The sequence below is a fragment of the Panthera uncia genome, chromosome D1 (assembly GCF_023721935.1).
Source record: "Panthera uncia isolate 11264 chromosome D1, Puncia_PCG_1.0, whole genome shotgun sequence".
NCBI lineage: Eukaryota > Metazoa > Chordata > Mammalia > Carnivora > Felidae > Panthera > Panthera uncia.
The window spans coordinates 15,722,656-15,736,020 of NC_064808.1; the positions used below are offsets into that span (position 1 = coordinate 15,722,656).

Here is a 13,365-nt window from a genome sequence, read left to right on the forward strand (position 1 = left end):
CTTTCTTTCTTTCTTTCTTTCTTTCTTTCTTTCTTTCTTTCTTTCTTGACTGTATCTTTAAAAGTTCTCTGGAATTAGCTGTAATATTTTCTATTTTCCTAGAAAATCTGGGGCGCCTGGGTGGCTTAGGGGCGCCTGGGTGGCTCAGTCGGTTGAGCGGCCGACTTCGGCTCAGGTCATGATCTCGCGGTCCATGAGTTCGAGCCCCGCGTCGGGCTCTGTGCTGACAGCTCGGAGCCTGGAGCCTGTTTCAGATTCTGTGTCTCCTTCTCTCTCTGACCCTCCCCCATTCATGCTCTGTCTCTCTCTGTCCCCAAAATAAATAAACTTAAAAAAAAAAAAAGAAAATCATCTATTCTATGCAGGGTTTAACCATTTTTGCTTTAGGTTCACCCAGGTGAGTGCTTAGGATTCTTTTAGTTCATTTAGTGTCTATGGTGATTTCTCAATTCTCATTTCTTATTTTGTGTATTTGATCTTGAAAAAGTGGGTGGGAGGTCTTTTCCTGCAGGACTGTCTGTTTCTACGGCCAGTCTGAGGCTGAGGGTTCCCAATTATGAAATCCCCCGCCCTCCAGCTGGTGTGATTCTGTTCAAGATGGCATAAGACCAATACTTCTTCCTTTACCTGGCTTTAGCTGTGATGGATTGTTTGCCATGTGCCAGGCACCATGCTAAGCTTTTTACTTTTGTTTTCTTGTTGAATTCTCACACCATCTCAAGAGATCGGCGGAACTGCGTTTTTCCTATTTTACCAACAAGGAAAAAGAGACTGAGTGAGAGTCAGTAACTTACCCAAGGTCCCACAGCTAGTAGCTAGCAAAGCTGGGCTTCTGATCAGGTCTGTCTGTGTCAGGACCCATCGGAAGTCCTGGGCTCCTGCCCCACCCCACTGCCATTCTGCACTTGCCTTTCCCCTTGCCTGGGATATCAGCAGCATAGGACTGCCCCAAGGTAGTGGACTTCTAACTTAGGCCCATGTTTTCTGCACTTCTGGTGTGCCTCATAGTGTGAACCCTTTCCATGTCTTAGATATGTATATTTTTAAGTTTATGTGTTTATTTCGAGAGAGACAGACAGAGTGTGAGTAGGGGAGGGGCGCAGAGAGAGAGAGAGAGAGAGAGGGAGGGAGAAACCTAGGCAGGCTCTGCATGGCGAGGGCAGTGCACAGAATCTGACTCAGGGCTTGAACCCACGAAACCATGAAATCATGACCTGAGCGGAAATCGAGAGTCAGACGCTTAACCGACTGGGCCACCCTGGTGCCCCAATATGTTTTGAGGGCTTGCTCTGTGCTAGCCACAGTGCTAGGTGCTGGGAAAACAGCTGTCAGGTGTCATGCTTATAATCTAGTGGGGAAGGAGCTATGTCACCAGTTGAATGAAGATGCTCATTTAAATAGCTTTTCCACCCTCCTGCCCCCCAAAACCCAGTCATCAAATCATAGTGCCTTGAGGGACAATTGTAGAGAGAGCCCTGGACTGGTTTGGATCACAGATGTCTGGCCCTTAATAGGTTTGTGACCAAGACTTGCCACTTTGTTCCTCTGAGCCTCCGTTCCACATCTCTGAAACGTGGATAACATCACACATTTTTCACATGGTAGGCATACATCTTTTGGTTGATGGGTGTCTCTCAAGGATGCTTGACAGTGTTGTTCCATTTTTTTCTCTCTTATTGTAACATAAAATAATAGCGTGTCCTATGGATGGTCTTAGATTTGATCACATACGACACATATGACACATGGTTGTTGTAAGAAGGACGTGGCATAAAAGAAAGAGGAAAGTCCTGTGTAAATTTCGGTTAAATAGTGCAGAAAGCACGGGTTGGGATTCTCATCCAGAGTCGGCCACCACTGCCTTGCTGAGTCACTGTGAGTGGGTTTTACCTGGACTGTGTGGTCCCTCAGATTTCCTTCTCTGGTCTTCCTTCTCAACAAAATGAGAGATTTATTTAATTTATTAATTCAGCCAACATCTCCTGAGCACATTTTCTAGGCCAGGCACAGTGCCCCTGGGCCACGGGAGTGCCTGGCTCAGCAGCATGCCGACAGGGAGCAAGATTTTCCTTGGGAGCAGTGCTATGACAAAAGTAGAGACAAGAAGGGTGAGCTGGTCTCATGGGGTTTTTCCAGCTTTAAATTCTGTTCTTCTGGAAGTAGGAGGGCCGGATAGGGCAGGTGCGTTTGGAGAGGCCATATGGTATAGGGGCTAATACACAGGCTTTGGGGTCGGACAGTCTTGGGCCAGCACTTTCTAGCTGTGTGACCTTGGGGCAATGAGTTAGCCAGGCTCAGCCTTAGGAACCTTACCGTAAAATGAGAGTGAGAATAGTCTCCATCTCATAGGATTGTCATGAGTATTGAATGAAATACGTAAGTCACTTAGCTCAGCACGGAGTAATAATAAACAATTAATGAATGGTAGCCTTCCTTTCTTCCTCCCTCCCTCCCTCATTCTTCCTTTTCTGCCTCACCCTCCTTCTCTTCTCCTTCCCCAGTTTACTTTCTGTACTTGAGAAGCAAAAATCTATTTGTGCAGGAATCCTTTGTCCAAAATTTCCTACTTTCTGTCTGGAGGTTGGCACAGAAAAAAACGACTCTGGTGGATAAATTGGCCTTTCCTGCTGCTGGTCTTTGCAGTGGCTCCTGTCCTTGCTGACAGTTTCTAACATCTGTCTGTCTTGACTGCTCACTGGCCGAGGGGACTCAGCCGGGGCATTTTCCTCAGCGAGGCAGGAGAGACACAGAACTCAAGGCCCAGGTACTTTTTCAGGGCCTAGGAAAAAGTTTGAAATCCAAAAAAAGTTATTGGCTCCAAAATGTGAAAAGGAAACTGTAAAATCAAGAAATGTTTAATTAAAAACCTATTAAATGTAACAGCATGTTAACATTATTAATTGTTGAAATTTACTGTTTCTTTATGTTTGAAAACAATTTGCAGGTTGGATTTTTCTCACTTTGCAAGAGTTCCCAAATATGTACAATAGTTACTGAGAAATTATAGCCAATTATAAATTAAGTGAGTTGTTCACCAGTTGTAATTAAATGAGTATGTTTAGCCAGATTCAATAGCAAAAGTTATAAAAGGCCCCTTCAAAAATTTTGTAGTTAAAATTGTTCTTATGGAATATGTTAAAGTGTTTTAAACAATGTAAGGCCTCTCTAGGGCCTAGGAAAGTCTTTAAAATGCTTATGCTGTACTTGGGAGGCCATTAACCCTCTTTTTAGTTGTTTCCCTCCTAGGATAGCTGATTTCTCTAGCCCTTTGCCAGACATCTAGTATTTAGAATTTGTAATAATTTTTGAAAATATTCATAGTAATAATAAAAAATTTCAGGACATTAAACTGTAGATCAGTTTGATCTCAAGTAGTTTAAAAAATTCATACGTACATTAACAAAAAACACTAGAAAGAAATATACTAGAATGTTAATAGACTCTCTTGGTAGAACAACATGCGTAATTATCTTTTCTTTTTTATAGTTTTCAGACTTTCCAAATTTTCTACAATGAAAATGCATTACAATCAGAAAAACAATTTTGGTAGTTAAAAAATTTTTTTCTTACTACAAAAGTAATTTATGCTCATTATAGAAAAATCACAAAATACATATAAGCATAAGGAAGGAAAAGAAACATGCAAATTCCACCCACCCAGAGACAACCACTGGGTCCTTCCAGACCTTTTTTATGCATACATAAACATTTATATTTTTGTCACAAAATGGGATCATTCTGTACATAGTACTGTTTTGAAACCTGCTTCTTTCCCTCACAATGTATATTGAGAACATTTTTTTTAATGTCAACAGTACATTTCTGTAAGATGATTTTAATGGCAGCAAACCACATTTTGAGGATTAACCATAATTTACATAACCTCTAATTATTAGACATGTATATTGCTTCCAAATTTTCTCTATTACAAAGAATACTGTAAAGAAAATATTTTAAGGCATCTAAGAAGTCTTTATTTTCATAAGGAAATCATGGAACACTACCCCACAGACATTTATTTTTGAATGATGCCAGGCTAAGGATCCAAAGGAGTTTGAGCAGTGATTCATGCTCTGGAGGAGTCCCCAGTTCAGGGGGAGACAGTGGCGGGAGTCATGAACTCTGCCTGAGAAGACCAGGGAGGATGACTTCTCTGGAAGGATGGCATTGAGCCTGGGACTTGAGGATTGGGTAGGAGTTCACCAGGCACCCACCAAGGTGGGGTGAACAGGGAGACCTTTACAGGCACGGACAACAGTTCAGGAGAAAATGGGAAGGTAGCCTTTAATTTAGAGCCCGCGTGATGTACTGGGTACTTTTACATACGTTTTCTCATGGAATCCTCACATCAACTTTGCAAAGGAACCATTATCATTCTTATTTCCCAGCCAAAGAAAGTGAGGGTACGTGTTTGTTTCCAGAGGGAGAGCCAGGATTTAGACGTGGGCTCACTTTAAAGTCCAAGCTCTTTCTTTCTTCCTTTCTTCTCTTTTTCCTGATGGTAGCCGAGGCAGTTCTGTGCTCCCAGGGAAGGTAGGAAAAGGCCTACTTCGTTTTCTTTTCATGTGACTTTTCTTGGTAGCAAACATCCCAGCTATTTTAAGGCCTGCGCTATCCCTGCCACATAGAAGGACTTAAGTCCCAGTGCTCTTCGGTCTCTAATCCTTACAGAGTTTGAAAGAGAGGTGGGAGCATCCAGCCGCCATCTTGGGTGCTGTCCTTTGCCACCCCTTGAGTGAGCCTATCTCTTCACTGTACCTCATTTGTCTTGGCGGGGAGACACAAAGTTAAGTTCAGAGGGGCATGTTTTAGGAATGGTGAGACATTAAGTGGGGAATGAGCATGGGGAAGGGGGTGGGGAGAAGTGGAAGCTGAGGGCCAGGGAGGTGAGCTAGACAGCTGGACCATGCTAAGGCCTATGTCCCTGACGTTCCATGCTAAGGGACTGACATGGTCAAATGGCTCCTTAGGAGAAGAATCAGACTGCTCTGGAAAGGATAGTTTGTCCTAGAGAGATACAGGTGTTGGAGAAAACATGATATGGACCCAAAATAATAATAGCTAACATTTTTTGACTGCCAGGCACTGTTCTATGCATTTAAAATATTCTTAATCCTTATGGGGTAAGTGCTACTATTTATCCTTGTTTTCCAGGTGAGAAAATTGAAGCACAGAGAAGTTAAGGAACTTGTCCAAAGGCACTGAGTAAGTGGAAAAGCTGAGATTTAGACTAAGGCAGCCTATTCTTAACCTTCCATCTTGCATAGCTGTTGCGGAGCTGAATGAAGCAACCTGTTAGCTCTGCTTACAGGGGGCCTGTAAGTCTCATCATCAGCTCAGAGTTGAACTTGTGAAACATGGTGCACTGTCAATAAATGGGATTTGTTAATATTTATTATGATATTATAGTTCTGTGTAATATATTTCATGTATACTATTAGAATTACAATATTAATTGCATTAATGGTTCACTGTGGAAGAGATGAATATGAACTAAAATGGCAGCACAGGAGTGGAGAGGAAGAAATGTTTCTGAAGTAGAATTGGTGATACGATGTGGGGTGAGGAGTGGAAGGGGAGGATTCTGGGTAGGTGACTGGGTTTCCAGGTTGGACAGCAGGAAGAGTTTGGGGTCAGTAATGAGGGCTGGCCTGGGGGGGGGGTTGTGGAAGAGAGTTATGCTTGGGCCATATTCATTTGAGGGGGTCCATGGGCCTTAACCTTGGCCCTGAAGAGCTCCTCTTGTGAGAATCTTATAAAGTTTATTCTTCGGATTTAGATAGCAAAACTAACAGGTTTACAAACTTCTCACATGCTAATTAAAAAACTAATTAAAACCCATCAGTTCTAAAAGGCATATGGTTTATTTAAGGTTGATCCAAGCTCGATGTTTGGTTAAACAGTGTTTTAATAAATCATAAAACGAATTGGCTCTAATGATACGAGTATGGTTTTCCAATTTACTGGATATGCTTCACATGTGTTTTTTTTCCCATTTGAAAGACATTAAATGATACTTTTGAATGTTCTTCTCTATCTTTAAACCTGATAGATAGAGAGATAGATAGACCAGATCGAAGATTTTATTTTTTGTGTGCTGTTTAGAAAACAAACAAACACACTTAAGAAAGACATTAAATGAGATAGTGTAGATAAAAATTCCTACTATCTCACGATCATTTTAAAATTAGTTTCCTTGGGGTGCCAGGGTGGCCTGGTTGGTTAAGCTTCTGACTTTGCCTCAGGTCATGATCTCATGGATTGTGGGTTCGGGTCAGGCTCTGTGCTGACAGCTCAGAGCCTGGAGCCTGCTTCAGAATCTGTGTCTCCCTCTTTCTGTGCCCCATCCCTGCTCACTCTCTGCTTCTCTCTGTCTCTCAAAAATAAATAAACGTTGAAAAAAACTTAAAAAAATATTAAAATTAGTCTTCTTTTCCTTGAACCCCTCAGCAACTCCGTGGGGTAGGTGTGGTCTTTACCCCCATTTCACAGAAGAGGTAACAGGCATAATCAAGAGAAGTGAAGGGACACATACAAGATGGCTTTGCAAAGAAGTTGAAAAGTCAGAACCCATACCTAGGTCTCCTCCACTGTTGTGTATAATAAATTATCCCCAAATGTAGCAGCTTAGAACAGTAAATATGTATTATTGCCCAAAGCTGGTAAAGGTCGGAGTCTGTGAATGGCTTAGCTCGGGGGGTCTGGCTCAGGGTTTCTCAGGAGGTTGCTCTCAGGCCCCTGCCAGGGACTGCAGTCTCCAGGGCAGGAGATGCCATCTCCAAGCTCACTCAAGGGGCTTTTGGCCAGAGGCTTTGGCTCCTTGGCAAGTGGGCCTTTCTGTGGGGTTGCTCAGGACACAGTTTTACCCAGAGTCAGTGACCTGGGAAAGAAAAAGAAAGGTCAAGGGAGGGGGAGGGGCGAGGGTGGGGAGGGGTCACAACTAAGTTGGAAGTCATAACCTTATCTCCGTAGTAACATCCCATCAGTTCTGCCACGTTCTACTCCTTAAGAGTGAGTCACCAGGCCAGCCTACACTCCAGGGCAGGGGAGTGCACAAGAGTGTGGGCGCCAGGAGGCAGGGAACCCCAGGGGCCACGTTGGAGGCTGCCTACCACAGGCACCTTTCCCACTCCATGATATCATATCTTGTCATCTTCGCAGCTACTCCCAAAAGGAGTACTTTATGAACTTCCTGAAGTTGCAATGTGGCCAGTTTGGGGGGATTTATATTTTCTGTAGACAGACAATAGCATTGAACTACTTAGCAAACCAGGAAGTGGAAAGTGGTTATAAAGGAATCCAATTACTTTCATTGCCAAGGCAGTGTAAAATGCAACATGTAAAAATGGACTTAATTGGTGAAAAATTAATTAGACGATTAAACTTATTTCTGCTTAAATACATTTAGGTGTTAATTGGTAATTTGACTTGAGGTTTATTTTAAGGTGGATTTGTTATCCTGACTCTGTCCTTTAAGAAATGATCTCAGTTTAATATGCCAGGAGCACTCCCGGTCTTGCTAAGAAACAATGTCTAGTTCATTGTCATGGTTCTTCTCCAGATGGGACCGATCAGGGTCAGATTGGCCCAGAGAGCAAAAAGGCATTTGCTTTGGAAGCCCCATCAAGAGGAAAATCTTTCTGTTGCCTGAGGGGCTTTTCTGGGAAGGCTGAATGGTAGTGGGAATGGCGTAGGATTACAAGTGGAAAATAGAGGGACTCTTTAGATTTCTCTACTCTGTGACTTTGGGTGAGTTACTTATGCTGTCTGGGTTTCGTTTTCTACATCTGTAAAATGAGGTGGTGAGAGTACATAATGTCTGAGGTCACTTCACCCATAAAATTCTATGATTGTCAAGTACAGTGCTCTCACTACAGGAGGGAAACTCTGCAAGGGTTTTCTTTTTCTTAAAAAAAAAAAAAAGAAGAAGAAGAAGAATTCTTAGCCTTATCAGTTTGCAAGAATTTGTTTCACAGGGTATCTTATGCTCTGGTTAAACACACTGGGTTGAATACACGTTTACTTGCAAGTTCTCTTAAAATCCCATTTAAATGGACAAGGAGAATGGGCAAAGAGACATCAGTGGACAAGAAAAAGGACGGTAGGAGCAGGTACTCAAACCCTGCAGGGAAAAATGCCCACAAGAAGTCAAAAAGCTTGCCTAACAGAATCCCAGAAACGGCCAGGCATTTCAGGGAGTCACAGAAGGAGGAGTGAGGGTGAAACTTAACAATGAATTAAATTCGGTAGGAATGGGTGAATGAGCGGTGACATCCCCTTCACTCCACCCCCTACCCCCACCTCTTCCCTCTCTCACCACCTCCAGGCAGGAGACTGGAAGATTCTTCTCTGGAAAAACTAAGCAATCCCAGAGGAAGGAGCTGCCCCGTGAAAAAGCTAGTGTGCCACCAGAGCACCTAACAGTGAACTCCACCAGTTGACAAGCCCCAAGTCACACACAGAGCCCTCCATCAGCCTGTAGTGCCTCCCTCTCAGTGTAGATCCTCAGCCGAAGATCACCAGGCATGTGAACAAAGCTTCCTGACAAGGAAGATGTCAGGAACTTTCTTCAGGTAAATGAGGCAATGCTCATTCAGATTTCTGCTCAAATGTCACTTCATCAGAGAGACTTCCCCTGGACAGAAACTTCCACTACTCTCTACCCCTCACTCTGCCTAATATCAGAGAGAACAGAAAAATGGAAGGGAGAACATTATTAAAATAAGTAATAGGAACATTTTCCCCAGAACTGAAGGTTATGAATTTCTAGTTTGACAGGGTCCACTGGGTGCCAAGCACGATGACAGAAAAAGACCCCACTGAGGCATATCGCTGTGAAATTTTAGAGCCCTAGAGATGAAGAAAAAAAATCCTAAAAACTTCCCAAGACACAAGGTAGGTTTCTTGTTTTGTTTTTGTTTTTGTTTTTGTTTTTACAAAGGATCAGCAATCAGAATGGCCTCATAATGCTCAGTAAAAACATCAGAAGCTGGAAGAAAATAGAGCAAGCTATCAAAATCCTGAGGGAAAATGATCCCAACCTGTAATTCTGTATTCAGTTCAATTATCAATGAAAAGTTGAAGGGAGGTAAAGACATTTTTAGATAACGCAGCATTATTTTTCTCGGAATAAACCAAGCTAGAAGGTGACATGGGATTAAGAGGGTCTAAATCAGGAGAGTGGCGAAGGAAGCTTCTAGGATTCGAGGTGCTGGTCAATGGAAACAACCAGTACAGTGGAAGGAAAAAGCAGTTAGGGAGGTCTGTGAGAAAAAACGGAATGAGTAGAGATGATCTGAATTGCTTGGTTTGAGGAAATGTCAAAGTGCTGTTAGAAGGCCTGAGAAAAATAATTGCTTGGTATCCAGAATACTAAGCAAGTGAAAAAAAAAAAGAGGTAATTATTAACTTCGGGGTAAACAAAAAGTTGTCCAAGAAGAGAAGCATATCTTGGTACACTAGCTCAAGTGAGGAAAAATGATATAATCATAATAAGGTCAACATTAAGTGTTAACGTAAGCAGGAATTATAACCACCTTGAGCATAAGAGGGGAACAGGTACTGCTTTAGAAAAGCAAACTCCTCCTTCATCAGGCTGGCCAATAGTTGATGGGGAACTTGACAGATGGAGACATAGCATCTAAGTTTGTCCTTTAGAGTTATGAAGGTAAACACCAGAAAAAATATGCAAATGAGTGATCATGGTGGCCTCTGGGGTGAAGAGGAGCTGATTTTCATTAAAGGTGTATTTAGCAAAATTTAACTCCTTAAACTAAGAGCAATCGTTACTTTGAGAAAGATAAAAGTGAAGTTTTGAAGCTTTGCAACTCTTGTATGCACCCCTCCTTCATCAGCCCGTGTGAACAGAATAAAATCTCCACTCGAGGTTAAGACCTGGCTCAGGCTTACCCTTCTCCCTGAGTTTGATGTGAGGAGGTCTGGAGAGGTCGTCTTGCTCACAGACCTCACCCCTGCTGGTGATGGATGTCTACCATGTGGCAATGGTGGGGAAGAGAGAGCAGTGGACTGGGGTTAAAAGATTTGGGTTCAAATTTAGTTTCTGCCGCATGTTAGCCACTTGGTGTTAGAAAAAAACTCATCTCAAATATTCCCTGTGCACCCACAAGACAGCTGTTAGACACTGTTAGCCACTCCCCAAAGACACTAACATCCCTGTCTTTGGGGAGATTAAGGAAGGGGATAAGTTAGCTTCCTCATGGATAGGGGCTGCTGGCTGGCTCAATCAGTAGAGCACATGAGTCGCTCTCTCTCTCTCTCTTTTTAAAATTTCAATCCAAGTTAGTTAACATACAGTGTAATAGTGATTTCAGGAATGGAATTTATTGATTCATCACTTATATATCCCAGTGCTCATTCCAACAAGTGTCTTCCTTAATGCCCATCACTCCCTCTTAGCCCATCCCCCCACCCAACACCCCAACAGCAACCCTCAGTTTATTCTTTATATTTAAGAGTCTCTTATGGTTTGTCTCTCTCTCTGTTTTTTATATTATCTTTGCTTCCCTTCCCTATGTTCATCTGTTTTGCATCTTAAATTCCACATATGAGTGAAATCATATATTTGTCTTTCTCTGACTTATTTCACTTAGCATAATACACTCTAGTTCCATCCACATTGTTGCAAATGGCAAGATTTCATTCTTTCTGATTGCTGAGTAATATTCCACTGTGTATATATACCTCATCTTTTTTATCCATTCATCACTTGAGGGGCATATGGGCTCTTTCCAGACTTGGACTATTGTCGATAGTGCTGCTATAAACATTGGGGTGCATGTGCCCCTTTGAATCAGCACTCCTGTATCCTTTGAGTAAGTACCTAGTAGTGCAATTTCTGGGTCATAGGGTAGTTCTATTTTTAATTTTTTGAGGAAACTCCATACTGTTTTCCAGAGTGGCTGCACCAGCTTGCATTCCCACCAGCAGTGCAAAAAGGGTTCCCTTTTCTCTGCATCCTTGCCAACATCTGTTGTTGCCAGAGTTGTTAATTTTAGCATCCTGACAGGTGTGAGGTGGTATCTCCTTGTGGTTTTGATTTGTATTTCCCTGATGATGAGTGATGTTGAGCATTTTTTCATGTGTCTGTTAGCCATCTGGATGTCTTCTTTGGAGAAGTGTCTGTTCATGCCTTTTGCCCATTTCTTTACTGGATTATTTGTTTTTTGGGTGTTGAGTTTGATATGTTCTTTATAGATTTTGGATACTAACCCATTATCTGATATGTCATTTGCAAATAGCTTCTCCCATTCCATCAGTTGCCTTTTAGTTTTGTTGATTGTTTCCTTTGCTGTGCAGAAGCTTTTTATCTTAGTGAGGTCCCAATAGTTCAGTTTTGCTTTTGTTCGCTTGCCTCTGGAGACATGTCAAGTAAGAAGTTGCTGCAGCTGAGGTCAAAGAGGTTGTTGCCTGTTTTCTCCTCTAGGATTTTGATTTTTTCCTGTCTTATATTTAGGTCTTTCATACATTTTGAGTTTATTTTTGTGTATGGTATAAGAAAGTGATCCAGGTTCATTCTTCTGCATGTCGCTGTCCAGTTTTCCCAGCACCATTTGAAGAGACTGTTTTTTCCATTGGGTATTCTTTCTTGCTTTGTCAAAGATTAGCTGGCCATACGTTTGTGGGTCCATTCTGTATTCTCTATTCTGTTCCATTAATCTATGAGAGCACATGACTCTCATAGTTATGTGGGTCATGAGTTCAAGCCCCATGCTGGGCATGGAGCCTCCTTAAAGAAAAAAAGACATATGGGGCGCCTGGGTGGCTCAGTCAGTTAAGCATCCAACTTCAGCTCAGGTCATGATCTCAGGGTCCGTGAGTTTGAGCCCCGTGTCGGACTCTGTGCTGTCAGTTCAGAGCCTGCAGTCTGCTTCGGATTCTGTGTCTCCCTCTCTCTCTGCCCCTCCCCTGCTCGTACTCTCTCTCTATCGAAAAATAAATAAATGTTAAAAAAAAGAAAAAAAGTAATAATTTCTTCATAGATAAAATAGGAACTCATTTTTTCACTTATTCAACAACTACTTACTGAACATCTTTGTGCAGGAGCCTGGCTCTGAGCTGGGATAAAACACCAGGAGAACCTGGCTGCTGGGGAAGGAGTAGCAGTGACTATGGCTGGGGCTCTGGGTTACCAGACTTGCAGAGCACACGAAGACTGCAGGATAAAGAGGGACCAGAAACACAGCATCTCAGGGCCAAGGCCCAGACTCAAAGCCCTTTTACTGGAAGGTGGGGTTACATTAGTGGTAGCTAGCTCCACCCTACATTGTACCATTATATTTTCCTTCTTAGGACTATCTCCAGAGGGCTAGGATTTCAGGGTTTTATAGATGAGAGCCTTAAAAAATGTCTAGGGGGTACCTGGCTGGCTCAGTTGGTTAAGTACCTGACTCTAGATTTTAGCTCAGGTCATGACCTCACAGTTTGTGAGTTTGAGCCCCACATTTGGCTCTGTGCTGACCATGCAGAGCCTGCATGGGATTCTCTCTCTCTTTCCCTCTCTCTGCCCCTCCCTGCTCTCAATTAAATAAATAAATAAATAAATAAATAAATAATCTAGGCCACTAATTCCTACACTTTTCCAATTCATAAGTCAGTAACATCACCAAACTGATTTGGTGGGCCAACAGAGAGTTACCAACTTCTTACTTGCTAAATGAAGACATGGGAAAGAAACATCCAGGAGAAAAACCCAGCTACCATCTACCATAATTTCACAAAAGAAATGACAGCTTACTATAAAAGGTAGGAAAGACATAATCTTAGAATAAAGGACAGACTTTTACACTTCATGAAGTTAACTTCCTTCATGAAAACATACTATGTTGGCTTTATTTTTCTCATTTCACCGCAGACCTGCACTGAACCAAGGCCAGCTTCAGGCACCCTTTTACTCACCAATCCCTTCGTGTTATGGGTAAAGAGATCACGGGTCAAGCCTGGATCAGATGTCCCGGATTAAGAGCCAGGACTCAGAGCCCTGTCTCCCACCCTCTTTCTCAGCTTCCATTTGTACTACAAATCCACTCTGGTGGGCAGGAAAGAGTGGAATCACTGACCAGCTCCTGCCCTGATGAAAGGAGAGAGAAAAACTTAAGGAGAATGACTTCCCAGTGAGTCTACTGTCCTCTCTCACACCTTCCTGACACCTCCACCCCCCAACTGCCCACTCTCCAGGCCCCGTCTTCGGCCTTCCTCTGTGACTCGTGACTCTTGTAGGATTGGACGCATCTGACACTGTTGACGATTCTCTCTCCTTGAGCCTCTCCCTCCCCTGGCATTTTGCACCAGTGTCTGTGGGTTCCCCTTCTGCTTCCTAAGTAACCCTTCCTCCTTCACTCATTCCTC

At 42.7% G+C, this 13,365-nt stretch overlaps 1 long non-coding RNA gene across 1 annotated transcript in view; it reads left to right on the forward strand.

The window, feature by feature from the left end:
• The window catches only part of LOC125934170 (uncharacterized), a 73,338-nt gene that overhangs the window by 16,202 nt on the left and 43,771 nt on the right, over positions 1 to 13,365 (forward strand). The window contains exons 2-4 of the long non-coding RNA XR_007461257.1: positions 5,155 to 5,205; positions 8,327 to 8,573; positions 8,771 to 8,895. This is a non-coding gene — a long non-coding RNA (uncharacterized LOC125934170). The remainder of the gene's footprint in view (positions 1 to 5,154; positions 5,206 to 8,326; positions 8,574 to 8,770; positions 8,896 to 13,365) is intronic.